General features: G+C 48.0%; 1 pseudogene; it reads left to right on the forward strand.

Annotated features, from left to right (window-relative positions):
• Positions 1-425: 425 nt before the first annotated feature.
• Positions 426-27,001, forward strand: part of LOC144095568 (heterogeneous nuclear ribonucleoprotein A1, A2/B1 homolog pseudogene) — an 83,450-nt pseudogene continuing 56,874 nt past the window's right edge.

The following is a 27,001-nucleotide window of genomic DNA, read 5'->3' on the forward strand; positions in this document are numbered from 1 at the left end:
CTTGTCAAGATTCCCGGTATTTATAGACAAGCATCGAGGGCTTCACCGGATGGCCTGCGGTGACGCTGATAGTCCACATAACAGCACCTACTGCCTCTGCGGCCATCGTCGCACTTGAGTGGCTTGGTTCGACTGTTTGACAAACGATCTCATGGACCATGGCCGCCAATTCGTCATCGCTTTACACGAACCCCTCACCACCTCCTCCTACCACCCCCAAACAAATGGACTCTTAGAACGCTTTCATCACCACCTGAAAGCAGCACTCACAGCGTAACGTTTTCCGGCCAAGTGGGTCACGGCCTTCCATTCAGATTGCTCAGAATCCCGTCCACATCAAGGAGGACCTTTCGTGCGCCTGTGGTAAGCTTGGTTATGTAAACCCCCTTCATTTACTAGCAACTTTTTTCGAAGCAGCGAGCAACATGTCCTCTCAGGCAGCAAGCGAGTACGTCCCACAGCTCCGCGACGTTCTCCCGTTCTCCACCACCTTCGACAACGGCCCACACGAGCAGGCCGAACTCGCACTCTATACGTGACTACAAACCGTCCTTGTGCGCGGTTCCCTCAGCCACATTATCTCGGCTTCATTGAGTTCTGGAACGGTTGCCTCTAGTTTCGCCGTCGACTTGAACGGAACTCGAGGGGCAAATTTACTCGAGTAGCTGAAGCCAGCGTACAGCGGCGCCACTGTTTTTTTTTTGTTTCTGTGTCCTGTGCATCTCCACTCGCGCCACCCATATACCTTCCTGACCAATATCAAACACCTCCGGCTTGTTTCCACCGGCACTCTATTAGCTCACGGCAGCGTCTCCTTCGCTTCCTCTCGGAGGGAGGGGCGGGTTGTAGCGGTGGAATGACACCGGCACAAGAGCAAAAACTTGTGCTTGTGAGCTTCCACACCTCCGGTCCACGTGAACTATGTTGTTTACGCGAGGCAGGCCCGCACGTGCTCGGACCTTGGTCCGCGCTCCGCGCGCTATCCCACCGGAGTTCACGTCCCAGACCGAGAACAAATCTTCTTTGTACAGAGAGGGCCACTCGCTTCAATAGATTCTGTAAGCAACGCTTGGAAACTTGGCACACGGAAACGGGTCCTTCACGTTCATAAGTTTGGCTAATTGATAATTGATAATTGGTTTTGGGGGAAAGGAAATGGCACAGTATCTGTCTCATATATCGTTGGGCCCCTGAACCGCGCCGTAAGGGAAGGTATAAAAGAGGGCGTGAATGAAGAAAGGGAGAGAAAGGTAATGTATTTGAGGGCTCCGGAATAATTTCGACCACCTGAGTATCTTTAACGTGCACTGACATCGCGCAGCACTCGGGCGCCTTAGCGTTTTTTTTCGTCCATAAAAATGCAGCCGCAGCGGTCGGGATTGAACCCGGGAACTGCGGATCAGTAGTCGTGCGCCCTAATCATTGAGCCTCACGGCTCTCTTCTTGGAACGTGTGAGAAAGGGTTTCGCTGACCTGAATCACATAGAGAATTGCAGAGCTTTTCTTTCTTTTTAGTGTCAGCTACTGTTTCTCTCGCGTTTACTCGACTTTTTTCGACACATCTCTGATAAAATTTCTGGCGTAACCATTTCGGTCAAGGTTCCTTCTAACCAGCGTCATTTCATTGCCAAGGCTTACCGGGTCGGATTGGATGATTTTGGCACGGCTGACTAGAGAACCAACCACTTAATGCTTGTAAGCGGTGTGGTGAACACATTAAAAATCCAGGTATCTTCCCGTGGGCATTGCTTTTCGGAAAATTCTGAAGGGCAAGCGATGCGTATCACGTTTGACAAATGCGTCTAATAACAGGATGCTACAGTTCGCCTCTTCTTCAAGTGTGAAATTTATGCAAAAGCAGTCATCAGTACACCTAGGGAAAATCTTTGGACGAGGTGGTGAACGAGTTGAGGGCTTGCCCTCCAACGAGAGGTTGGCGGCAGTGACTGAGATTGACGCTCCCATGGCGATTCCCAATATCTGCTTGCATACTACACCATTGTACATGAAATACTGTTGCATAAGCAGGATTGAACTGGTTCACTGATTTCGTTCACGTCAAACGGTGTGTGATCAGGAAGCGAGGGCTCGTCCTTAAAGAGCTCTTTGAAGGCGTCCATGGCAAGGTCGACCGGACCAGAACGCTTGTGAACAACGAACACACAACGAAGGACAGATGGCATTCATCTAGAGTGATATCCTTGATTTTTTAATAAACTCAGTCAAATTCTTGTGTCGCTAATTTTCGCACCAACGGAGCCATAATTTTGTTGAGAAAACCAGACGGAAAAATGGAGGCATGGCGCAATTTAGGGCTGGCCCTAGCGGAGTTCCATTTTTGTGAATCTTCGGCAAGCTGTATATTGCGGTAGCCAATTCATTATTACAGAGAAGGATTTGGTACAGCTTTCTTAGGGAAGGCGGAAAACTACTGAACATTTTAGGCAGGAGTTTCTGCAGACTGCATTCTATTCTTGATGTAGGCTCCTTGAGGAGGTCGCAGTGTGTCGTCGCTCCACGAGCATCTCTCATTTTCAAGCGGCAAGCAGAGCCATAATGAGGCACAGTCACATTCCCTTTGTCTGCGGGGAGAAAGGCAACATCCTCGTGGTTTCCCAATCACTCAAGAAAATTTCGCTCGGCATCGAAGAGGGTGTGCTCACGAGGTCGCTTCCGCATTCCTTAAGAACCCCGACCGCATTTTTTCTAGCATCTTTTTGTGCTGCTTGATCAAGCAGACTAAAGGCTCTTTCCACAGCACAAATCTTCATCTGTGTGTCAAGCGGTTTTCCTTAATTGCAATTTAATCCCTGACTGAGCAATTTTTCCTCTGTAGCAATAATTGTGTACGAAGACAGGTTTCATCCTTGAAGCATGCTGCATTCGTCTGCTCCCTTCTTCTTGCAGGATAGTGCACAGCTTCGTTTTCTGAGAATTTTCGTGATTTTCTGTTGTCTGCACTAATTATTGGTTGGTAGTGATTTGCGGAAAAGGGAAGCATAGGGCATGAGGAACCCTAGCACCGCTTCGCAAAAAAAGACTCCTGTTGTAGGCGCTTCAAGGTACACTTACACTCAACGATGCGAGCTTGAGCTTCTGTTCTGCCTACATCACGACCTGGCGTGCGAAAGCAGTCTTCACAGTTCGATGAAGCTGTTGTAATCTTGTAATCCAGTTCTTGGCTTTGCACTCCAGGAGGAAGCGGAAGTGGGTGCTGAACACTGCTAGGCGTGCTTACATGCTTATGTCGCACCCGATTCCTCTGACAGCTTGTTGACCAAAATTATGGCGAATATTTGCGAAATCTAAGGTTCGACAGAACACGGTCTGGTCAGGATGAAGGGTTGGTAACATGGAGATGGGGTTACTGATCAAATGAAAAGATTGAAAGGACATTTCGGGTCCCATACGGGGCCTTTGTTCACATTAAGACTGCTTCAGAAATAGGGGAGGCTATAGAAGCTTCGGCGTCCTTCATAATGTCATCCCATGAATATGATGAAGCGGGCCCTGAATTTGTTCAGCGTGTCAACTTCTAGTGAAATGACATATTCTTCTTTTTACTTTGTCACTCACCCAATTTTTATGTTACCAATACTTCATACTGAACCAGATTGTGTTCTTCGGACGTTATATTACGTAAATATTCGCCATAAATTTGGTCGACACGCACTAACAGAAATTAGGCACTACACAAGCATTTCCGCATGTCTAGCAGCAGCACTCAGCAACCACTTGCAATTCAGCCTGGAGTGAAAATCCAAAGACGTGACGCCAAGATCCCAGAAGCTTCGTCTACCTTTGAACACCGCCTTCGAACGCCATGTCATGATGAAGGCAAAACGACTGCTCATTCAAGCCAGCATCGATGTACGCAAGTGCACCTTGAACGGCGTACAACACGATGTTTTCTTTGCGAAGCGGGAGCTTGAGTTCCACACTATGAAAATCCTGCGAGATGCAACACGCTGTCAACGAAGGAAAGAGCCGAACAACAGAAAAGAGGACGGTTCTCAGAAAAGGAAGCTGCGCACTTTGCTGGACAGCAAGCGAGCAAGACCAAAGGACCATCCGTCGACGTTAAAAACCTATCGTCAGAACCAATAAGTGTTACGGAGTTTTGCCACCTTCTCAAATAAAGCCGTAGTACTGGCTTTTCTGCTCTAATGGATCAGCTCGCGCAATGTACGGCTTGCCGAAGATTCGGAAAAATAGAATTCCGCTAAGGCAAATCTTAGATTTCTCCAGGTCTCTCCTTATCTGGGTGTCCAGATATCTCCACACAATTGTGGCTCCATTGCTGGGAAAAGCAGCGACGCACATTACCCACTCGCACGAATTTATTGCAAACTTTAAGGGTGTCGTTCTCAACGAAAGCGACGTACTCGTGTCAACCGACTTATATTTGTTTTTCACAAGTGTTCGGTTGACCTTGCCGTGGACACATGGAAACTGCTCTTCAAGGACATACTTGTGGCTTCCCTAACGCACACCGCTGGGCATCAGCGAGATCAGCGAGGTGCTTCGCTTCTGTTTGGCAAATTCCTATTTACTTGCAATGGCGTGGCACACAAGCGTATTTTTGGGAACCGCAATGGGAGCATCAATTTCAGTCATGGCTGCCAACCTGGCAATGAAATGTGTTCAACACGAAGTCCTCAACTCTGACACCACGTCAAAATGTTCCCTTAGAGATATTCACGATTGCTTCTGCATTTTAAACGAGGTGCATCTTCAACGTTTTGTTCAACGTTTTATGACATGAATTCTATGGAGCAACCCAAAAATTACACCCTGAAAAAGGAGAGGAACGGTAGGATCTCGTTTTTGGACGTAGTCGTTAAACGTGATGCTTCGCTTCATCTTCAGCGCCTTCCGAAAATCAGCGCACACCGGAAGAAGCCTGGAGTTGAAATAAGGTAACCGTACGGCTCACGAGCGTTCAGCAGTTCCTTCGCCAGTCAAACATTCCAAAAACAACTGCTCCGACATGGCAAGCCTTGGCAATTAAATGACGCTGGTAACAAGGAACCTTGATCTGAACGGTTACCCCAGCAATTTTATCATTAAAGTGGCGAAATGAGTCAAGCACACGCGAGGAGCACGACAGCTGACACCCCAAAAAAATAATACGCGCGGCAATTCCCTATGTTCCTCATGTCCGCGAAACCCTTTCTCGCATCTTCAGAAAACACTGAGTGCACATCGCGCACGTTCCAACATGTAAGCTGCGAGCGGAACTTGTGAATGGGAAGAACACGCTACCACGTGTCAAGCTCCCCGTGTTGTCTACGGAATTCCTCGCAGCAACTGGCCCTGTCTTTACATCGCGGAAGCCGCAAACTTTCAGCATTGCTTAATGGATCACCCGGATGATGTAAGAAACAACCGCTCTTTAAGGAATGCAATTGCAGAACATTTGTAGTCCATCAGCCACTACATAGGCTGGAATAAGACATCAGTCTTGGCAGCCAAAATAGACACTTCGCCGTGACTAAACTTGGAGTCTATAATCATCCAGACGGTGGACAACACGCTGAACAAGCATCGGGGCTCGCGTCGTCTTATCTACGCGAAAAGATTATGAAGGATGCAGAAGCCTCTACAGCCTTCTTTTTTGCGAAGCAGTCTTATTCTGAACAAGGGACCCGTATGGGACCCGAAACGCCGTTTTCTACATTTGAATTTGTCAATGCCCCAATCATCATTTTATCAATAGTCAGGACACTGATTGCACCTCGAGGGAATGTTTGTTTGTGGAGTGGCCTTAAACCCTAATCTGTTCCTCGGGCGTGCGCGACCATAGGTGGAAGGCAATGTCCGGCTGGTGATGAATTCGTCACACCTTTCATTTTGCCATTGTCATACACCATAATGAATACCTTCATGAGCCTCACTCATCGTCTTTGGTGCCTTTCTTCGTGCAGGAATGCCAAGGCTCAGACATTGCTTGCTCCAGAGGCAGTGGACTGCCATCTGGCCTCTTCAGTGACAGAAGAAAAGACCTTCAGCGACGACATGAGAAAATCTCCCTTCTCAATGCGCCTTGCATTTGCGGCATGCCTACCTAAAGAATTTGCTTCAGAGATGGCTCGTGGGTGAGGAGCTGAGAAAATTAAAAGGTTAACTGCCTTCACGAGTAAGTCGAAGACTAATGGCAGAGGTTTCCTGTAAGAAAAGAAAAATTCTTAGCACTGCCCTGGAAGAGAATTAGCTTACAAGAAGGCAAAAATGGCCACCACAGCACTCAAAAGTGGAGTGCAAAAAATACAGAAGATTATCAAAACTGACTGCGCGAGGGATTTTATTTCCTCCAATACCCCATAAACCTTCCGTGGAATATAGCCGAATGTTTAAGTGGAGATAAAACGCGTTAATGTGATTGCATATTATCTGAGTTATCACTTTCAGAATGTGTGCAGTGGGCAGACATAGGATGTCCACAAGTAGCGCAAATATATGTGTAGGCTATTCTAAAGACAGAGGTGATTATTCCAAGTATATTTTCACGAGGAAGACGCCATTAGCGCACCTAATACAGCGTATATGCAGGTCATAACTGAGGGTAATAATGTCGCGTGATAACTTTTATAAGATGAAAAAGATATCAATGAGGGCGGGGGATTTTGAGATAAAAAGCATATGTAGTGACCGGATATTTTAATAAATAGTTTGTCGGACCACAGGAACACAGCATATCATTTGGCAAGCACGATTCGAAACCAATTCAAGCGGGTTATCCTCTCTAGTTTTATGCAGATTATAGTAATCTCAATAAATCGGTGGAATCTTTAATGTACAATATGTAAGAAAACATAAAAACCTTTGTAAGAGTAAGTGTATTTTTTTCTAAGTTCTACTTCTTCTGACTGCCAACACAAGAAATCACAGCTTTGCAAGTTCCTAGCGATGATCATCCATATAATTAAAGGCGTCTAAAAGGGGGGCTCAATAAAGTTGTACTACGCCTCAGGATAATATTGTACGCAGGTGCACAAATACCGTAAGTTTTCCGAAACTTATTTTGTTGTTTTCGTGGAAGCTTGCTGAGTTATCTGTAGTGAAGATTTGAGTTCCCTTGTCTCTGCGCCTTTCCCTCTTGTCCCCTTTTCGCACTCTGACCTGTCGGCGCTCTTCCGTCGACCCCACTCACTCGGCCACTCCTTTACCTGGCGATGCGCGCGGTTACAGCCCGTGGGGCGGAGCTGCCTGACCCGCCGGAATGGCCGCGGCCATGCTACCGGTGCGCGTCGGAAACTGTAGGCACGAAGAACCATTGAAATTCGTCCGCTACTGACGCAACGAGCGCTACATGAAGGATTTCGCGCTGATTCGGGCGAATGTAAAACACGGCTGGTCATCGCGAAACGCGGAAGCGGGAATTTTTAAAAATGTATGTAAAATTATCGGCTCGAGTGTAAGATCTTATACGCCGCATGAACGCTCGGCGGCCTGTAGTCTACATATTGCAAGCATTATATAGCCAATCAGAAACACCCTTCCTAGGTACCTGTAACCTTCAGGATTGCTGCGAAGGAGCACTGACCTGGTTGTGAAAGGCCTGCCAATTTAGAGGCGGACATATTTTAGCATTACGCATTTTAATCTGTCTTATCTTTGATTTATCTATTTATATATTTTAATTTGTTAATAATAAACATTATTCGTCGTTATTATACATCAATAATTCAGTATTACATTGAAACAATTTCATTCTTAACATTTGTCTGTTTTGAGTAGCACTGCGCGAGTAGCACTGCACTCGGACAACATACAGCGACGATATACCAGAGCACAGACAAGATAGCTAAAGCGTTGGCAGGCGCCGGTGGTGTCAGAAATTTGGGGAAAGAGAGAGAGGGGAAAGAGACTCTCAATTTTGCCGATTGGCTGCTGAGTTGCATGGGAATAAAGTACGAGGAGAGCCCGAGTGGATTCGCCTCATCGAAAAGTACTGGCGCACGCTTTGTTTGTGAAATGGGAAGAAGCTGATGCGGTCGCTTGTCTGTTGCCTGGCAGCAACGAGGGTCAGAGAACTCGGAAATGATTGCACCTGTGTGGCAAACTGCGCTTGTTAATGAAGGTTCAAAATTAAAAGAGTGCGAAAGATGGGGCAAAAAGAGAAGACAAGACAAGCGCTTATTGACGGCTGGCGTAATTAATTTCAAGAAGCACAGGAAGATATATTGGTTCAAAAAGATGAAAAACAAGCAGTTTTAAGCAGGAATTGGTGCAGAACGCAGCATGAAAAAGAAAAAGGCACGAGCCCAGCCGGGCTGCTATTAGGGTCTCAAGAGAACGATCGAAAACTGCAAAACCTACAAAAAAGCGCCAAAAAACGCCATAACAAGACTAAAAAGTTAGAAGAAAATCTATCACAAGTGTATAAGTCAGCTAAAATTTAGTAGCAAGACGCACGGATAAAATCTAATGATCTGGAATTGCGATTCCATTTCGAAACAAAAATGGGCGGTGGTGTGCTGACGCAATCTATTTCCTCCTTTATGGTCATGCATGATTCCCATATCTCTCTCCCGCGTTCGCTGGTTACGATATTAATTTGAGGACACACATTTAATTTAACAGAGGGATGCAACCCTCGAAATTGCGCGAAGTGCAAGGTTAGAACCTGTTGTCGAACCTCGTGAATTGGCGTGCTCTCGCAACCTGCCATTAATGCACATTTGGGTTCATGCAATGCAAAGCTGCCACACGGAAGTGGAATCTCATAAACTACATTTGGCTTCCTTGCCATAAATGGCTGCTGGCGCTTCTTGTGCACGACCGTTTCGGTGGCTTTTACAGGCAGCTGTTTCTATGGGTCTGCGCCGTGTTGTAGTGGTCGGTCAGGCCTGGGACGCAGCGGAGGGCGCTAAGAGTCTGGCTCTGAACAGGCCTCTATTGAAATCTGAGCATGGGAAAGTTTAAGGTTAGAACCTTATCCAGCGCGGTTAGCCTAGCAGTGCTATTCGAGGAACTAGTGGGTTTTAAATGGGATGCCGTAGGGCTTAGTGAAGTTAGGGGGACAGGTGAGAGTATTAAGTACTAAAGCGAGGGTACATACTGTGCTATCGCAGATTAGCGGATCGACGAGAACTAGGTGTGGGAGTTCTCTTCAAACAATATATAGCTGGCGACGTACAGAAGTTCTCCACGCCCATTACGCCCTCCACGCCCATTACGCCGTCAGTGGGCGTGGAGGCTAGTCCTCCAGTAGACAAGCCCGTGTCTCCCTCCTTTTCATCCTTCCCAACAATCACTGAAGAAGAAGAAGAGTTCTACAGTATAAACGAGGGGGTGGTAGCTATTGTAATTAAGTTCAATAGGAGTCCCTCGCTGAAGGCGGTGCAGGTCCACGCGACTACCGCAAGCCATGTTGACCAGATCGCTGAAAGCTACCATGAAGACGTGGATTCGGCCATGAAATAAGTAAAATCACAGTACACTGTAATGATGGGCGACTTCAATGCGAAGGTAGGCAAGAAGCAGCGTGGTTACCAAGCGGTAGGCGACTCTGGGATGGGTTCTAGGAATAACAGGGGAGACGTATTAGAAGAGTGCGCAGATAGAGATCTACGGGTCATCAATTCCTTGTTCCGCAAACGAGAGAACAGATCAGGAAGTGGACGTGGAAGAGCCTGAACGTTTAGACCTAAAATGAAATGCTAAAATAAAAAAATGCAAAGTACGCGCTCAGCATGGCTTTGTGTAGGATGTGGAGCTCCTCGGAAAGGTGCGTTGTAGCGACCACAGAGTGTTAAGGTCTCGAATCAGCCTAGATTTGACGAGGAATTGACAAAAACTAGTTAAGTGGGAGCGCATTAACGATTTAGCGGTAAGAAAGTTGAGGAATTGAGGACTTGCGCTGCAGACGAGATATACGGCTTTAACTGAGGAAGACAGCCTTGATGTTCAAACAATTAACAATAATGTGATTGCTATCATTCCGAAGTGCGGCTTATAAGTAGACTGTAGGATGGTTCGACAGGATACTGGCAAGCAAAAGAACATATCAAGAAATATTGTTCTCAAAAAAATTTTTAGAGCCATGAATAAATTACAAGTATCCATAAACCTCTGTAGATGGCTATCATGCAGTCTGTAGCTGATATTCTCTTTTTGCACCACACAATATAAGGCTCAATACTACCGGATGGTATTATTAGAAACTCTCACTAACACACTTTTTTATTTCCTTGATTTTTGACAACTGTTACTTTCGGCTGTACATGAATGTATCTGTAACCTTTTTCCTTAACAAAATCCCCTAAGTGTACTTGTGTTGTATTGCTCTATTGTATTGTTTAACTGCTGTAGTCGTGTTGTTTTTGATAGTGCGGGAATATGTTTGTGCCATTGTAACCGCGTAAGTGTTTTATGTAAAGAAAATGTGATTCTGCTGCTACAGGCTGTACACTATTGGAGGCTAAGGCCTCGTCAGGCTTCCGAGCCTTTAGCCTTACGCCACCCGCAGGAATTAATTGTATTACTTCCAGCAAATAAAGTTACTTACTTATCTTCTTTCTTACCTACAATCTCACGAGACGAAAGATAAAATTAAGGAATGACAAAGCACACGGACATCTAACACTGCAGAGGGAATAGAACTCGCAGAAATATCGAAGGTAATAAATTAACGCTAGGTAGCCGCCATAAAGAATATAAATATGGAAAGAATCAAGCATTGCTATAGGGAAGGGAATTAGCCTAAAAGCGGAGAAAAGGAAATTAAGCATAGGGGAAAACAAGATCTATGCGTTAAGAAACAAGGAAAGCAGTGCCATTAGCAATATCAATTAGCTGCCTAAAGTCTCCGAAGAGTTAAGGGTGATGGAGTGGATGCCGAGAAAAAGCAGGCGTGGCAACCGGCGGCAGAAAGTTAGGTGGGCAAATTGGATTAAGAAGTTTGCAGGGATACGGGGGGGGGGGGGGGGGGGCAGCTGGCGAAAGATACTGTTATTTGGAGATGCTTGGCAAAGGCCTTTGCCCTGCAATCGGCTTTCTCAGGATAATGATGATAGCCCATGATTTACGGGCTGTAGAGCGCGCCAAAACTTTTTGTGCCATACATGCAGCGCGAACGAGTGAAATGACTCGTTTGAGATACGGCTGTGTGCGGCGGGCGGTTCAATGTTTTTGAAAAATTAAAGCATAAAAGCTTCTTTGATCATCCATGAGGAGGCGCTGAAAATATGAAAGCAATTGATACGTGGAAGGTGGTCAACATTTTTGAACGAGGCCCGGTAGCCGCGGCTGCTGCGCCGATGCAGAAGGCTGGCACTGCTGCTTGCCAGGCCGATTGCCCAGCCTGTTCTTTTCTGCGCGAGCAAGGTCGCGTTCGCTCCAAGCTTCATCTCCATCAGCACCGCTAGTGATACGAGCGCTGCTAAAGGTGCTCCCCCGCTAGCGCAATACGCTCCAAAGAAAGAAAATAAAGAGAGTTATGTACAATGCCCGTGGAGGGCCCGGAAATTTGGTTGAGCACAGAATGTCCGAGCGAGGACGCAAGCATTGTGTTCAGGCCTCGGGAGGGTGGACAAGGCTGATGGGCGGAGGCCGAAGAATGAAGAATGTGCAGCAGGAAGTATCAAAATGCGCGAGTGCGCAAAAGTTCCAGGTAAAAAGGGGTGGCACTGAGCGGGACTGAGGCAGATAGGGGGGCCACGGGAGGCAGAGCATGGACGACAACGTGGGAGCGGCTGGGCTGGCATTTGGCACGTGTGCAGAACTCCGCGACTGCTGCTGCTGAGGTGTCCAAGCTCACGAGTGCCGACGAAATATTCGGGACGTGTGGCATGAAATTGTAGAGTAGGGGACTACGAGGTTGTGCACTGGGCGAGAGGCTTCCCTGCAGGAATTGTGGAGGAGACGCTTGAAAGGGCCGGTGAACCAAACCGGGGAGAAACGGCGGTCCAGGAGGAGGCTGCTAGTTCGGGCTCTTGGCAAGAGACCGCCGCTGCATGCGCTGCACTAGCCGATCCTCGGGTGAGGGCTCATTGCGCGGAGGCGACGGTGGAGAGAGTGGTGTGGGGAGGAGTTCTGATGTAGGAGCTGGCGGAGAGAGAACCGAATCGGGTCAGTTCTGTAATTCGACCGGAGGTGGTGAGCCGAGTGGCGGCGCAGCTTTTGAGTAAAAAGAGGATCGCAGGAAGGTGGCGGAAGCTCCAAGCCAATGTACGCGGTCAGGGCCTTCTTGAATTCGGCGTTGATGTGTGGGCCTCGAGAAGGCGAATTAAGTTTTGCTAGGAGAATGGGTGGGAGATTGCGGCTTGCGTGCTGATAGCGAAGAGGCAGGCTGGACATTAGGTTAAAGTGAAAGTGCGAAGCCAGTAGCGCTAGCCACAGAACGGAGCCCGTGCATAGAACGTAGGCGGGCTGACAGCCAAGGAAGAAAGGAGCGCTGAAAAGGCTGCAGGAACTCACCGGATATAGTTGGAGGCGCGTACTTGGCGGCCAGACAAAGCTGCCGAAAGCCTAGCGCGAACAGCGGACGTGCAGCGGGTGTGCAGTGGCAAGGCCAAGTGGAGGTAGAGGACGGGCGGGAGCGCAGAGCCGGTGGATGCGACGTTGCGTGTGTCCAAGCCATCGTCCGGAGACAGCAGATGTTGGACGTGATCCACAATTATTGAAGGAGGCCCTGTAGCCGCGGCTGGTGAGCCGACGCCGACGCTCTCGTTGCGGTGGCAGCCATAACCGAAACAGATGTGCAAGTGATAATCCCCTTCGTCCTAACTGGGGTAAGCAGCATGAGGCGATGTTTTTCCGCTGCACTTCCTACCAAAAAGAGAAAACCACGTACAAGTAAAAGAACTCAAGTAATACAGATTGTAAGACCACAAAAGCTGCTCTTTTTGAGCAACACCAATCCTGGGAAGTCGCCGCAGGAAAAATTCATTGCCGGGAAAGACACCTCCACAATCGCCGGACAAACATAAAGCCAGTCACCTGCACATTGAGGACGTGGTTGAGTTTCCTCCTCTTCTACCGCGCCCAATTGTTGAGCCACCTCCCGTAGCGAGTAGAAAAGTGAACACTTCACGGCAGCCGCAGTATGCAACCAGGAACCACCCACGCGAAGGACCTATTCGCCCAAACTGCGACAGTTCCGGTTCACTACTGTACTCGCTTGTTGAAACTATCCGCGCTTTCCTTACACCACACTCCTCGCTGGTGGCGAAGGCCATCCTAACTGTCATTGATTTTATTGCACCTCTTTTTGCACAGTGGCGGTAGCAGTCAATAGACCAGCTACCCTCCCTACCGTGCAAAGCATCCGTAACAAGGCCACCATTTTCCGATCATTGCCATCTCAGAATCCCGTCAGCGTACTACTATCCATCTTCCAGGCTATACCGTTCTGAACTCGATGACAGATGCTGACATCAGCAAAGTTCTTTTAGCTGTTCAGAAAGACCTCTCCTCCATTTCACAACTCATATCTATCGACTCACGGAATGATTAAGTTCTAGCCACCGTCAAGATCATAAACATGTCCTTCACAGTCATCGTCGGGTACACAACCCCTCCTGTCAACTTCGACGTCAACCGCCTTCATGATATCGTACGCAGTACCCCTGCGCCGCACATCATAACGGGAAATTTCAACGCACGTCATCCTGCTTCGGGAGACGTCGCAACAGCCAGAAGACGACAGTTATTTGATTTCGCACAGTGCAACAATTCCACTTTCCTCAACAACGGCCAGACAGATTTTTATCAAGATACAAGATCCAGTGCCCTTGACATTTCGATGATATCTGATCACATGTCTTCAACAGCCTAGAGTGTTGACATAGAATCTAATCGCAGCTATTATCTACCTACGTACATTGAGGTTGGTGGTGTTTTCTTAAGTTCAGAGCGGCGTGTTTTACTCTACACATATATTGAAGTTTTCGCTGACAGAGTTAAAAAAGTGTACCTCTCAAACCTCAATTATGAAAGCTTCATCGCTGCTGTAAGACGTGCTAAAATGTCCAGCACTAAAGTTACAGCTCTATGAAAAGTGCACTCAACTGCAGATGCTGAATATGAGCGACTTCGAGCAATTCGCCGGTGAGTAGAGAGACGAGCACGCAGAACAAATTATAGAGAAGACTACAGGGTTGCTAGGAGCGCACAGGAACATGTTCAACGTCATTTGGACAAGCTGGGAAGACTGAAATGGCGATGCTTTTGTGCGAAGCTTGATCCCATTGTACGCAGCATCAGTAGTCAGCCCGCGCCACTAATTTCTTTTGACTGCTTAGTATTAAATGCGAATATTTCTCGTCTAAATGCATCGGAGGCTTTATGTTCTAAAATCACAGCTCAATTAACGGCCATATCGGTGCCATTGCCTCTCCAAAGCTTTACCCCTTCACCTAATACCGACTTGCTTGCTGAACCGTACACTATAGACGAATTTCTTGCGGCTTTGGCAGCTACCAATAAAAAATGATACCCAGGACTGGACGGTGTAATCTCCACTGGCCTTCCTCACCCGAGAAATAACGCAAAGCTTCAGCTGCTCGAAGTTTATGACACCTCCTGGGAGACCGGAAGCCTTGAGACCGGCAGCCTCATCAGCGATTGGCGTCTTGGTTCCGTTAACGCGCACCACAATTTCGGCGTTACTCAGTTACCGCACCTCGACTACTTCTATATTCTTCAACAACTGCCAACAGTGCCTGTTATTTACGGTGACTCTCGGGCTGCATTACAATCTCTAAAGTCATCAGGAAGCCTTCAGGAGCCGATAATCGATGACTAAAACAGATTCCACTCCAAGGCCTGTGAGCTTGGCCACCGTGTTGCGTTACAGTGGTTACCCGCTCACTGTGGCCTTGCAGGCAACGATCACGCTGACGGTGCAGCGAGGTTGGCGCATGGCGACAACACTTTGCTCCTACCTATACCATTTTCTCGCAGTGATGGCGCAAGGCTTCTAACAACGAAATACTGGCAGACGCAACACTCTTTGTGGTGTGATCCGCAGCAACATATAGACCTCTTCTTCATATGGACCTCACTTGTGACTTCCGCATGCCGCGCAATATAGCCAGACGTGACCAAAATTGCATCCGCCAAATTCGCCTGGACGTTGCCTACACTAAATCCTAATTACAAAAGATTGGTGCATCAAGTAGCCCTCTGTACCCAACATGGGGTGTGCCCGAGGATCTGCCACATTTTTTTCCCGCTTCCAACTCTTCAACAATCATAGCAAGGCACTTTTAAGTGCTTTAGGATTCCTACAGGATGGCCCTGTGCACCTGGAGCATGTCCTTGAACCCTCGAGGGACGCAGCTTCGGGTGTGCGCGGGACGAATGCATTTTTGGTGTTTTTAAGACACGGGTTCGGTGGACATTTTTCGACAATTATGTGTGTGTGTCTGTGTGTGTGTGTGTGTGTGTTTGTGAGTGCGTGAGTGTGCTTGATTTCACCATTCACCCTTTCTTTTTCTCTTTCCCTTTTCTTTTCACCATCCTCTTTTCAACTCTTCTCTTCTCTCACCCTCACCTGGAGTACAATGCCAGGCCGACAACCAGGCAGTCCTCTGCACTGTCATTAAAGTTCTTCTCCTCCCCATATCGCGACACCAAACGACGAGTACTGGAAATATGATCGCTTCTCACCTGTTACCTAGAATCCTCTACTATCCTCTTCAGCGATATCTTCGACTTTGATGACCGCTCTTTTTCTTGAACCTTTGCTGTGAAGCATCAGATAAAAAGCGGTGATGCCGACCGTCATCAAAGACGTCCGTACAGACTGTCTAGTGGTGAACGCCACATAATTTAGCAGGAGGTGGCCAAGATGTTCTATAAGAAACCCGGAGCTGGCACTTCTGCTCCTATTACCAGCTCCTGAACCGCATCACGAACTCCTGTCCTCCGCTAGAATCGATGATAGATTGGATTGTCCTCACGAAGATAAACTTTTTCTCAGCGGATTATCGACTTCCTTTCTGGAAAATCTTCCAATGACATGATTTGAAAAGGATCGCTTTCATGAATTCTGACGGCTTATATAAGTTTAAAGTCATGCCGCTCTGCATGCGCAATGCGCCAGCCACCTTCACGCGCATGATAGGCTGCTTTCGCGGCTTTAAGTGGCCTAACTGTCTTTGTTCTCTAGACTGCGGTGTGGTTCTGTCTCCTACCTTTACCATACACCCCGTCAGGCTCATGAGTATTGTGACAGTGTTCTATACAGCCGAGCTCCAGCTAAAATCTTCGAAATGCAGATTATTTCGTTAAAGCTAATCGCTTTCGATCATCTGTTTGGTGCGTCAGGAGTTAGGCCAAATGCCGCTAAATTTCAAGCCGCCGTGGATTTAATCTACCACGGTGCGAAGCTTTGTTGGCCTGTGCTCATACCACCGCCGTTTTATCAAAGATCTATCTGGCATCGCTTGCCCTCTCACCGACCACCACCCCCTTTATATTGCTGTGAATCCTTGTAGTGTTTGTTCATTTTTCAATGCTGCGGGCACGCCGCTTTATCCTTTTGTGTGCAAGACGCGACAAGATTTATCTCTATAGATGGCATCCAAGCGGAGCCGATCCTACGTTGTTCAAGAATGTTGAAGTAACTTGGCACGCCGCATCTTGAACGCTGAGTATCAGCTTTAAATTGAACACAGCCGAGAGTGGAGGGCATTCTGTTTGGCGACAGCCGAGCTAGCTTGTTACTATGGCGCTGTCGAGTCATTATTTTGTGCGTGGGAGCAAGTCAGCATAATAAAGAGTTTTGATTTCATACCTTTGTCTGGCTCTTCCTGCGCACCGGACTGACGTCATTTCTATGTGACATCTGGTGGAAGTGCTGCACCGCGGACCGGCACTGCTACCAAAGTTGGAGTGCGGCACTGCATCATCACAGCTTGTTCTTGAACAGCCATGTGATGCTCCTGTATGCAGTGGCCTACGCCATGAAGACGCCGAGGAATGGGTACACCAGTTTGAGCGTGTGGCGAAATTTAACCGGTGGGACGACCAATCAAAGCAACGGTATGCCTTTTTCGTCCAGAATAGCCCAGCTAAAACTTGGTAAGAGAATCTCGAGGCTTGCCCACGAATGTAGAAGGAATCTAAGAAGTAACTCGTGAACACATTTACAAGCACTGTCCGCGAAGAAAAGGCTTCCTTACTGCTCGAAACGCGCATCTGAATGCCAAATGAGACCTGCCGAGTGTATGCCGAAGAGATGTGCCATTTGCCGACACCCCATTTATATTGTAGTGAATCGTAGTGTTTGTTCATCCTTCAGAGCTTCCGGCACGCCGCTTGATCGCTTTGTTTGCAATACGCCTCCATATTTATCTTGATTGATGAAATCCAGGCGGAGGCAATTCTGCGTTGTTCCAGAATGTTGCAGTACGAGAGTCTCGAGACTTCTCTGCGAATATAGAAGAAATTTGGGAAGGAAATTGAGAAAATATTTACAAGCATTGTTCACGAAGAAAATGTCGATTTACAGCTCAAGACGCGCAACTAAATGCAAAATGCGACCTCCCGAGAGTATGCCGAAGAGATGTGCCGTCTGTCGACACCTCCTTTATATTGCCGTGAATCATTGTAGTGTTTGTTCATCCTTCAAACCTGCAGGTGCGCCGGCACGTGACAGACGCGCAGGAGGTGCAATTCTTGATGCGGGGTGCCAGAGAAGAATTTTTTTGTGAATTGGTCTGAAACCCGCCAAAGACCACTGCCGAGTTCATAGCTCAAGCGTCTACGATGGAGAAGCTTCTCGACAGCAGGGCTCGGCAGTACAACTGGATGCCACCTGGCTTTCCTATGGGCCATACGGAAGCCTCAACGACAACCAGTGACAGCCTACGGGGCAACACCCGTGTAATCGTCCGTGAACAGCTACGGTGACTGCTGCTATCTTCGTCACAGCCGCAAGCAGCGACTCTCATTGAGGTGGTACGCAAATAATCGCACCAGGCAATTGGCACCCCGACTACGACGGTCACAGAACCACAGGGCATGAGATACGCCGCCGCACTACGCAATCCTGCGCCCCAGCGAGACACCCCCAGCCATCTTCGACGGGAACCAACTCTACTAGAACAGCTCCCACTGTCTCCCGCACGCCCCCTTTAAGGCCGACGCAACGGCTGTAGGAAATGCGACGAGTGGAGGACACCCGGCAACCGTCCACTGTGCTTTCTTTGTGGCAGTGCGGACCACATACTTCGTCACTGCGCCTACAGACGCATTGGGCTGCGTGGTTTCGGCATCGACACCCCACGAGCACTCCCCGGCCAGCGACCAGGGGAAATTGACAACTACCTGCGATGAGGAGAGTAGGTGTCGTCAAGTCGTCTGTCCCGCTGCCCGTTGCCGTCCACCACATGATTTTCGTAGCCGGGCCGCAGCTGCTTAGTGGCTGTTCGCAGGGGCCCCAGCTCTCGCAGGGGAAACTAAAAAAGGAGCTTTTAGAGGTTAGGTTTCCCACCGCGAAACGAAGAAGATGCGCCACCGACCACGCCGCATAAAGACGCTGCACCCGCTACGCTGCATGAAGACGCTGCCCCCGCTACACCATCTTCGCACACAATGACAACCTAAACCACGACACGAACCACCTTCGAAACGACGCCTTCGAAACCACCTTCGAATCCACCTTCGAAACGAAGACACACCCTACCTACGAATCACATTCGCGACAAAGCCATGACCCACCGTTGAGGACGACGTAAAAGGCAAGAGCCTGGAAATTCTACTTGGAAGTTACTATAGACGGCTGGAAAATGATCGCTCTAATCGACACGGGCGCTGATTGTACGGTGATGAACAGATAATTCGCCGCGAAATTGAGTAACCTCATGACCGCCTGGGATGGCCTACAAATTCGCACCGCTGGAGGCCACCTTATTACGCCATTGGGGCGATGCAGAGCGTGAGTGACCATAAAGGGAAATACCTCTCCTGCGACCTTCACATGTCTGCAGCAATGTTCCCTCGCCGTCATCACCATCAGCATCATCTTCAGCCTTACTACACCCACTGCAGGGCAAAGGCCTCTCCCATGTCTCTCCAATTAACCATGTCCTTTGCCAGCTGCTTTCACCCTTTGCCGGCAACTTCTTAATGTCCTCCGCCCACTTAACCTTCTGCCGCCCCCTGCAACACTTACATTCTCTTGCAATCCACTCCGTTACCCTAAAGGACGAGCAGTTATCTTGCTTTCGAATTACATGCCCTGCCAAAGCCCATTTCTTCCTCTTGATTCCAACTAGGATGTCATTAACCCGCAATTGTTCCCTCAGCCACTCAGCCGGCTTCCGGTCTCTTAACGTTACACCTATTATTTTTCTTTCCATGGCTCCCTGCGTTGCTCCTAACTTAAGGTGAATTTTTTCCGTTAGCCTCACGTTTCTGCCATGTAGGTGAGCACCGGTAAGATACAGCTATTGTACACTTTTCTTTTGAGAAAAATAGTAAAATGCCACTCATGATCTCAGAGAACATGCCATATGCGCTCCACCACATTCTTATCCTTCTATTTACTTCCACCTCCTGATACGGATCAGCTCTCACTACCTGCCATAAGTAGACGTATTTCTTTACACCTTCCAGGCTCCCGATTCCAATTGTGAACTGCAGTTCTCTTGCTAGACTGTTGAACACTACCTTGGTTTTCTGCTTGTTAATTTTTAGACCCAGCGTTCTGCTCTGACTGTCTAACTCATTGATCATGACTTGCTGTTCACCTCATAAGTGACTCAGCAAGGCAATACCATCAGCGTATCGCAGAATATTTAGCTATCCTCTCTTTACACTTATTCCCAACTGTTTCCAATTCATGCCTCGGAATACCTCCTGTACTTTGCTTTGCATCAATTTCTTTAATAAGAATCAGGCAATGGTCAACCTGCGTTCGAAGCTCTTCACGCTTTCGATGGACAAAGCCATTCCTTTAATGACGACCGTGGAACAGCATGTTGCCTTGAGTGTCCTGGATAAACAAGTGTGCGGCCCACCCCAATTAATCCTGATGTTCACTCTAGGTGACACTGATGGCACAAACATTGAAGCCCTTGTCGACGGGAAGTCGGTGTTGCTTCTAGAGCGAGGAATCTGCATCGCTAGAGGGACTTCACATTTATTAATAGACAAGCTGAAGTGCTGATCACGAACTTCAGCGAAAAATACCGGTACCTTCACAAAGAAACGATGATTGCTTTCCTCGATGAACTATCCGATGTTATCGAGGCCTTCGCCCTCTCTTATAGAGTCCCAGAATATTCAGCTAAGGGACATCGGGAAAACATTTCGACATAAACCCAGCCATGGCCTGCAACAGAGTAGACCAGATCCGCAATCTGCTTCAAAGCTACAGTGAGTGCTTCAGGTCATCGCCGAAGGTCCCACAAACGCTGATTGCCAAGCATCGCATTATCACCGACCAGCGCTCCCGACCTCTCCGCCAGAGCCTCTACTGTGCGTCGCCACGAGAAAGACAAGCTATTCCAGACCAAGTGGAAGAAATGCTTCACGACGACGGCATTAAGCCATCGAAGAGTCCCTTGGCGGCACCAGCTGTTCTAGTGAAGAAAGATGGCGTCGAGGTTACCGCCGCTTAAACACCATAACGAAGAAGGACATCTACCCCTTCCCCCGCATAAACGACACACTGAACCGGCTCCAACGACAAGTACTTCTCATCGATGGGCTTCAAAAGCGGCGACTGGTAAATTGAGGTGGATTAAAGAGACGACGAGAAGACAGCATTCATCCTCCTGAAGGACTCTTTGAGTTCAGTGTGATGTTTTTTGGTGTCTGTTTCACATCAGCAATGTTTCTGCAAGGAATCGTTATGGTGCTGGTAGACCTCAAGTGGCAAAATTGTCTAGTATTTTTAGACGACATCGTTGTCGTTGCCTCGAACATTGTAGAGAATCTTAAAAAGGCTATGCACAGTGCTAGATCCAATCACGTTGTGTCGCCTTACCTTCAAAGGGGCCCTGAAACACATAATATGTGCATTGTTTTGCCTCTTGTTTGCATATAATGAGTTATAGTGATGTATTAGCATCGGTCGTACCGCGGATACACCGGTTTTTAATATTTTAATTAGCTGGCAAAGGCAAATTTATGACGCTGACGGCGTCACCATGCAGTAGCGGTAATTAGGAGTGGATATGACATCACTTAATGGGAACTTTATGATTGCACAAACAGTAAATATACATCAAATTTGGTTAATAACTAGAGATAGGTTTGTCAAGTTTCTGTGTTTTATAATACATCAAAAAAACCAACTTGATTGCCTTAGATAAAAGCGCTGTAAAGCAAGTAAAACAAAAATACTCCATTAGAGGCTCTGGCTGCTTTTTTGCATCGATGCATTTCTCTGTAAAGATCCTACGGCCTAGCACACAACACTTATGGCTACTCTCTATGTATCTGAGAATGGCTTTGCGGAATCGATCTGATCGAGCCGCTGCACAACATTCGTTTAGGTACCAGGGAACGATGCAAAGAAAAAAGCCGTTCGTTTCACATTTGGCAGTGAGCATCGTAAGCTTGTGGAGGATCACTGGGCGGCGACGTCAGATAACGCCACGTTCCCGTCAACAGCGCGCGCTCCTTGCTCGCCGTGTCCAACCAACACGCTAGGAGCGACGGGAAATGGTAGGCGGCATAGAGGAGAAGAAGCTAGGAGGGAGCGTGACATCATAATCTGGAAGCTTAGTCATAAAAAATAAAATGGAAAGCATATTCGGAAATAGGTCATCACTTGACAAGGCAGCGGTAGCTATTAGCCGAATTTCTGTTTCGGTTTCTCTCTCTCGCTGTGTTGCGGAGCATGGAAGTTAACTAATATGCACTGCGATCAAAGCTGGTTGGCAGTCTGGTAACTGTGGCGGGCCTATTTCACAAGAGTCAGCAGCGGCCTCAGAGGAGGATGGCTTGCAGAGGCTGAGCGCGTGACGCCGTGCGCCCTCCTAGTTTTTTTGTTCCTCCACGATAGTCGGTAAGCAGTAGTGGTACGCGCTATGCTAAATGTGTCTGATATCTTGCACAGGCCGTCAGACCGTTTCAGTATCTCGCGCTCGATTTCGCATCCAGTTCGGATCGCGTTCAGATCCATTTGAGGCATCGTCACTTATCAGTGTTCCCTTCTGCGCCATAGGTGTGATGAGGAAGCATAGCTGGGCCAGCTGGGCATTCACATGGTTGTTGTAACCATGCAACCAGCGCTTCCAGCCTTGGCTAGAACAAGTTACAGAGAACAGATAGCCATGGAGTGCAAACTTCCGCCACATACTCAATTAGGATGTTTTGATTGGTCGCACTAAGTGTCGCCTTTGGGAGATCGAAATGGGAATGGGAAGCTACGCGAAAATCGAGTTGAGAGCAGCATTTTGTTTGCTTGTATTTTGAAATTTCTTCATTGAATATCTTCCGTTCCTATGCATCAATTCTTGTAATTCTTATTGATTCAGCATTCTTGTGACGTAAAGAATGCATGTGACGTGTAACCGGCCTCAGTTCAAGCAGTGTTTCGCAGTCTCTTTAAAGCAGTGAAGTGCCACTTTACCTAGGAAAAGCTACTGTTTGTAGGCCACATCGCTAGCATGGAGGAAGTACGCCGAGACCCTCACAAAAGAGGTGCTATCGCATTGTTTTTATCTCCAGCAGATAAAAAATCTGTGCGGAGATTGTTCAGACTATGCGCGCATTACCGACGATTTGTCAAGAAATTTTCGCGCATCGCCCAGCCTCTGACCGAACTGACAAAGGAAGGCGTTCAATTTATATGGGGAGTGCCGCAAGCAAAATCCTTAAAGGAACTTTCGTGTGGTTTAGAGTCCCCACCGATCGTCGCACATTTGAATGAAAACGCCGATACTGAAGTTCATACCGACGCAAGAACCGCGTTCCTGGGCGCCGTGCCTGTTCAGAAAAGCGACGGACTGGTGATATTAATTGCACACGCTAGCCGTTCCCTTTGCAAGGCCGAGGCTAACTTGTCGACAGCTGAGAAGGTGTGCCAATCACCATCTGGGATACGTCGACGTTCCGCTCCTATCTGTACGGACGACCGTCCAAGGTGGTCAGCGATCACCACACACTGTGCTGGCTTGTCAGTTTTAAGGACCCTTTTGGCTTCCTCCCTTCATGAAGCCTGCGCCGCCAGGAGTTTGACGTTGCCGTCATTTACTTGTCCGGTCTCCAAGCACTCTGACGCCGATTGCCTCTCACGAGCCCCTGCAGATGCACCGCCGCCGGACGAAGATATGGACGCCTTCCTGGGATCCTTCCCACTTGACAGCAGGATTTTTGCATCCTTTTAAACCCCCTTCAAGACCCTTCCAGGAAATCGGTATGGACCTGCAGTTCCCTTTCTCAAGGTCAACGTCTGCAAAGAAGTGGATCATCATAGCGACCGACTAACTGACGCGCTACGCCGAAGCAAAAGTCCTACTCAATGCAAGAGAGGCTGAAGTAGCAGTTTTTCGTGGCGTGCATTCTTGTGCTACACGGCGGCCCCGATGTACTCATCATGCACAGAGGAGCAGTGTTGACGGCGGAAATGACGCCAGACATCCTGCGCAAAAACCAAACAAGCCACCCGAAAAAAACTGCTTACCATCCACAGATCAAGGGACTGACGGAACACCTGAACAAAACAATCGTTGCAATCCTCGTCAATATGTCGATTCTGAACAGAGGACCAGGAACGTCATCCTGCCTTACCTAGTCTTCGCCTGCAACACCGCAGTACTAAAGACCACCCAGACGACGCCTTTTGGGCTCTGCCATGGCAGGGAGGCCACGACCATGCTAGACGCCATGCTGCACAACGCTACCGAAGATGATATACAAGCAGCACAGACAATCGGCCCAATATTGCAACAGGATGTTTCCATCCTGGTCCTCTCTAGGGCCAGCCTTTGCCAATAAGGTTCTAATAGTGGGCAAATTACCTGTGCTGCTGTGGATAACGTGGACTTCGCTGCCTACCTTCAGCACACAGAAGCGCGAAGACTTGCTCGATTACGGGTCGAAGACCAGCAGCGAACCGACGCCAGACGCTATAACCTACGAATACGCAACGTGGAATACAAGCCAAGAGACAGTTTGGGTTTGGAAGCCTATTGAAAAATTGAATTTTTGGGGAAATGAAATGATGCAGTATCTGCGAAATCTTGGCGGACAGCTGAACCGCGCCGTGAAGGAGGATATAAAGGAGAGAGTGAAAGAAGCAGACGAAGAAAGAGGTACCGTTGTGGAGGTCTCTGGAAAAATTTCTACCACGTGGGGATCATTAACGTGCACTGACATCGCAGAGCACATGGGCGCATTTACTTTTCGCCTCCATAGGAACGCTGCTGTCATGGTCGGGTTCTGACCAAGCGTCCCTGTAACCACGTACCCTGTAAGCTGTAACCAAGCGCCCTAACCACTAAGCCACCGCGGCGAGTGGGCGCCCATTCGCCGCCGCGAATTCAGTGAAAAGCTTTTGCGCCTCAATATCGGCCCCTACAAGGTTCTTAGTCGGCTAGGTGAACTGGACTATGAAGTCGTCCCTGACGAAATGACTGCATCCCAGCGAAGCCGCGTGCGACTAGAAGTTGTCCGTGCTACCCGTATAAAGCCTATTAAGTGCGCTAAACTACGGGGTGTTTCCATGCTGGGTGTTTGTTTTTGCACAATCGATTCATTTTTTTCTAGCAGCCTATTTGTCCTAAAGCATCGCGTTGATGCTTTTTTGAGAGGGGAGTAATACCAAGAGTTTTTGTAGCGTTTGTTTATTCATGAGAGCTGCTGCACGACGCTTTATCGCTTTGTCTGCAAGACGCGACCATACTTATTTTGATTGATCGCACCCTGGCGGAGCCGACTTCTTTGTTCCAGAATGTTGTAGTAACTATGCACGCCGCATCTCGAACGTTCGCTATGAGCGTTAAATTGATCATGGTCGATAGGGGCTGGCATTCTGTTCGACAACCGCCGATCATGCTTGTTGCTACACCACTGCCGAGTCCTTCAGTTCTTTGTGGACGTATATCCCTAACAAAAAGTTTCGTTTAGAAACCTTTCTAGCTCTCTCATGCGCGTCGGACTACGTGATAATATCGGACCCTGCCCAGGAGAAAGTATTTTTTCGCTTATCTACCTGCTAAAACACTATGCAGCGATGGCGTAAAGGTAGAACATCCGCCCCGCGTGCAACAGGACTGGGAATCAAATCCTGGTGCCGCGAAATTCTTCACCGGGTTTCAAAAAAAAATAAATCCGGGTGTCGATGGAATTGCATAACCAGGCCTGGAGTGCGGCCTTATCTCGGCGACAAGAACCGACAACGCACTCTCTCACCAGAGCAGGATTTGGCCACCCTGGTGTATTACTTGGCCACAACCTTCTATGATCAAACCAATTAAGCCTCGGCCTTCAGTCCCCAGCAGCGGCGGAGCAACTGACCACGGCGGTGGTCAGGCCTGTGACGCAGCGGCGGGTGCTAAGAATCTCTGGTTCCGGACAGGCCGCCATTGGAATCTGAACCTGGCAACGTATAAGGCTAGAACTTTATCTAGTGAGGCTAGCCTAGCTGTGCTGTTCGAGGAACCAGCGGGAATTAAATGGGATGTGGTAGGGCTTAGCGAAGATAGGAGGACAGGTGATGCGTATACAGTACTAAAGGATGGACACATACAGTGCTTTCGCGGATTAGAGGATAGACGAGAACTAGGTGTGGGATTCCTCATTAATAAGGATATAGCAGGCAACGTAGAGGAGCTCTATAGTATTAACGAGAGTGTAGCAGCTATAGTAATTAGGCTGAATAGGAGGTACAAGCTGAAAGTTGTGCAGGCCTACGCACCCACATCCAGCCATGATGACCAGACCGTTGAAAGTTGCTATGAAGACGTAGAATCGGCAATGAATAAAGTAAAATCGCAGTACACTGTACTGATGGGCGACTTCAACGCGAAGGTGGGCAAGAAGCAGGCTGACGACCACGCGGTAGGTGACTATTGGATAGGCTCTAGAAATAGCAGGGGGGAGTTATTAGTCGAATTCGCGGATAGAAATAATTTACGGATCATGAATACCTTCTTCCGCAAACGAGAAAACAGGAAGTGGACCTGGAAGAGCACCAATGTTGAAACTACAAATGAAATCGACTTCATACTATGCGCTAAACCTGGCATAATTCAGGATGTGGCCGTCCTCGGAAAGGTTCGTTGTAGCGACCACAGAATGGTAAGATGTAGAATTAGCTTAGACTTGAAGAGAGAACGGAAGAAGCTAGGAAGAAGAAGACCATTAACGAGTAAGCCGTAAGAGGAAAAGCATAGAAGTTTAGGATAGCGCTGCAAAACAGATACTCGGCTTTAACTGAGGAAGACGATCTTGATGTTCATTTATTGCACGATAATCTGACATCAACAATTACGGAGTGCGAGTAGAAGTAGGCAGTAGGACAGTTCGAAAGGATACCGGGAAGCTATCTCAGGTAACGAAAGATCTGATTAAGGAGCGCCAAAGCATGAGGGCATCTAATTCCACCGATAGGATAGAACTAACGGAGCTATGAAAGTTAATAAATAAGCGCGAGGTAGCCGACATAAGGAATTTTAATATGGAGAGAATCGAGCATGCTCTAAAGAACGGAGGTAGCCTAAAAGCAGTGAAGAGGAAACTAATCTTAGGTAAACACCAGTTGTATGCATTAAGAGACAAGAGGGCAATGTCATTAGCAATATGTATAAGATAGTTAACGTAGCCGAAGAGTTCTATACAGACCTGTACAGTAGCCAATATAATCAGAGCTCTAATGAGAAAGACAGCAGTGCACAGCAATGCGTCATCCTGCCAGTAACGAACGAAAAAGCTGTGGAGGATCAGGTAACAGCAGATCTGTTGAAGGATTGAGGGGACATCGTGCTAGAAAAACTAGCCACCCTGTATACGCAATGCGTTATGACCTCGACTGTACCAGATGCTTGGAAGAATGCAAACATCTTAATTCATAAGACGGGAGACGCCGAGG

The sequence above is a fragment of the Amblyomma americanum genome, chromosome 6 (assembly GCF_052857255.1).
Source record: "Amblyomma americanum isolate KBUSLIRL-KWMA chromosome 6, ASM5285725v1, whole genome shotgun sequence".
Taxonomy (NCBI): Eukaryota; Metazoa; Arthropoda; class Arachnida; order Ixodida; family Ixodidae; genus Amblyomma; species Amblyomma americanum.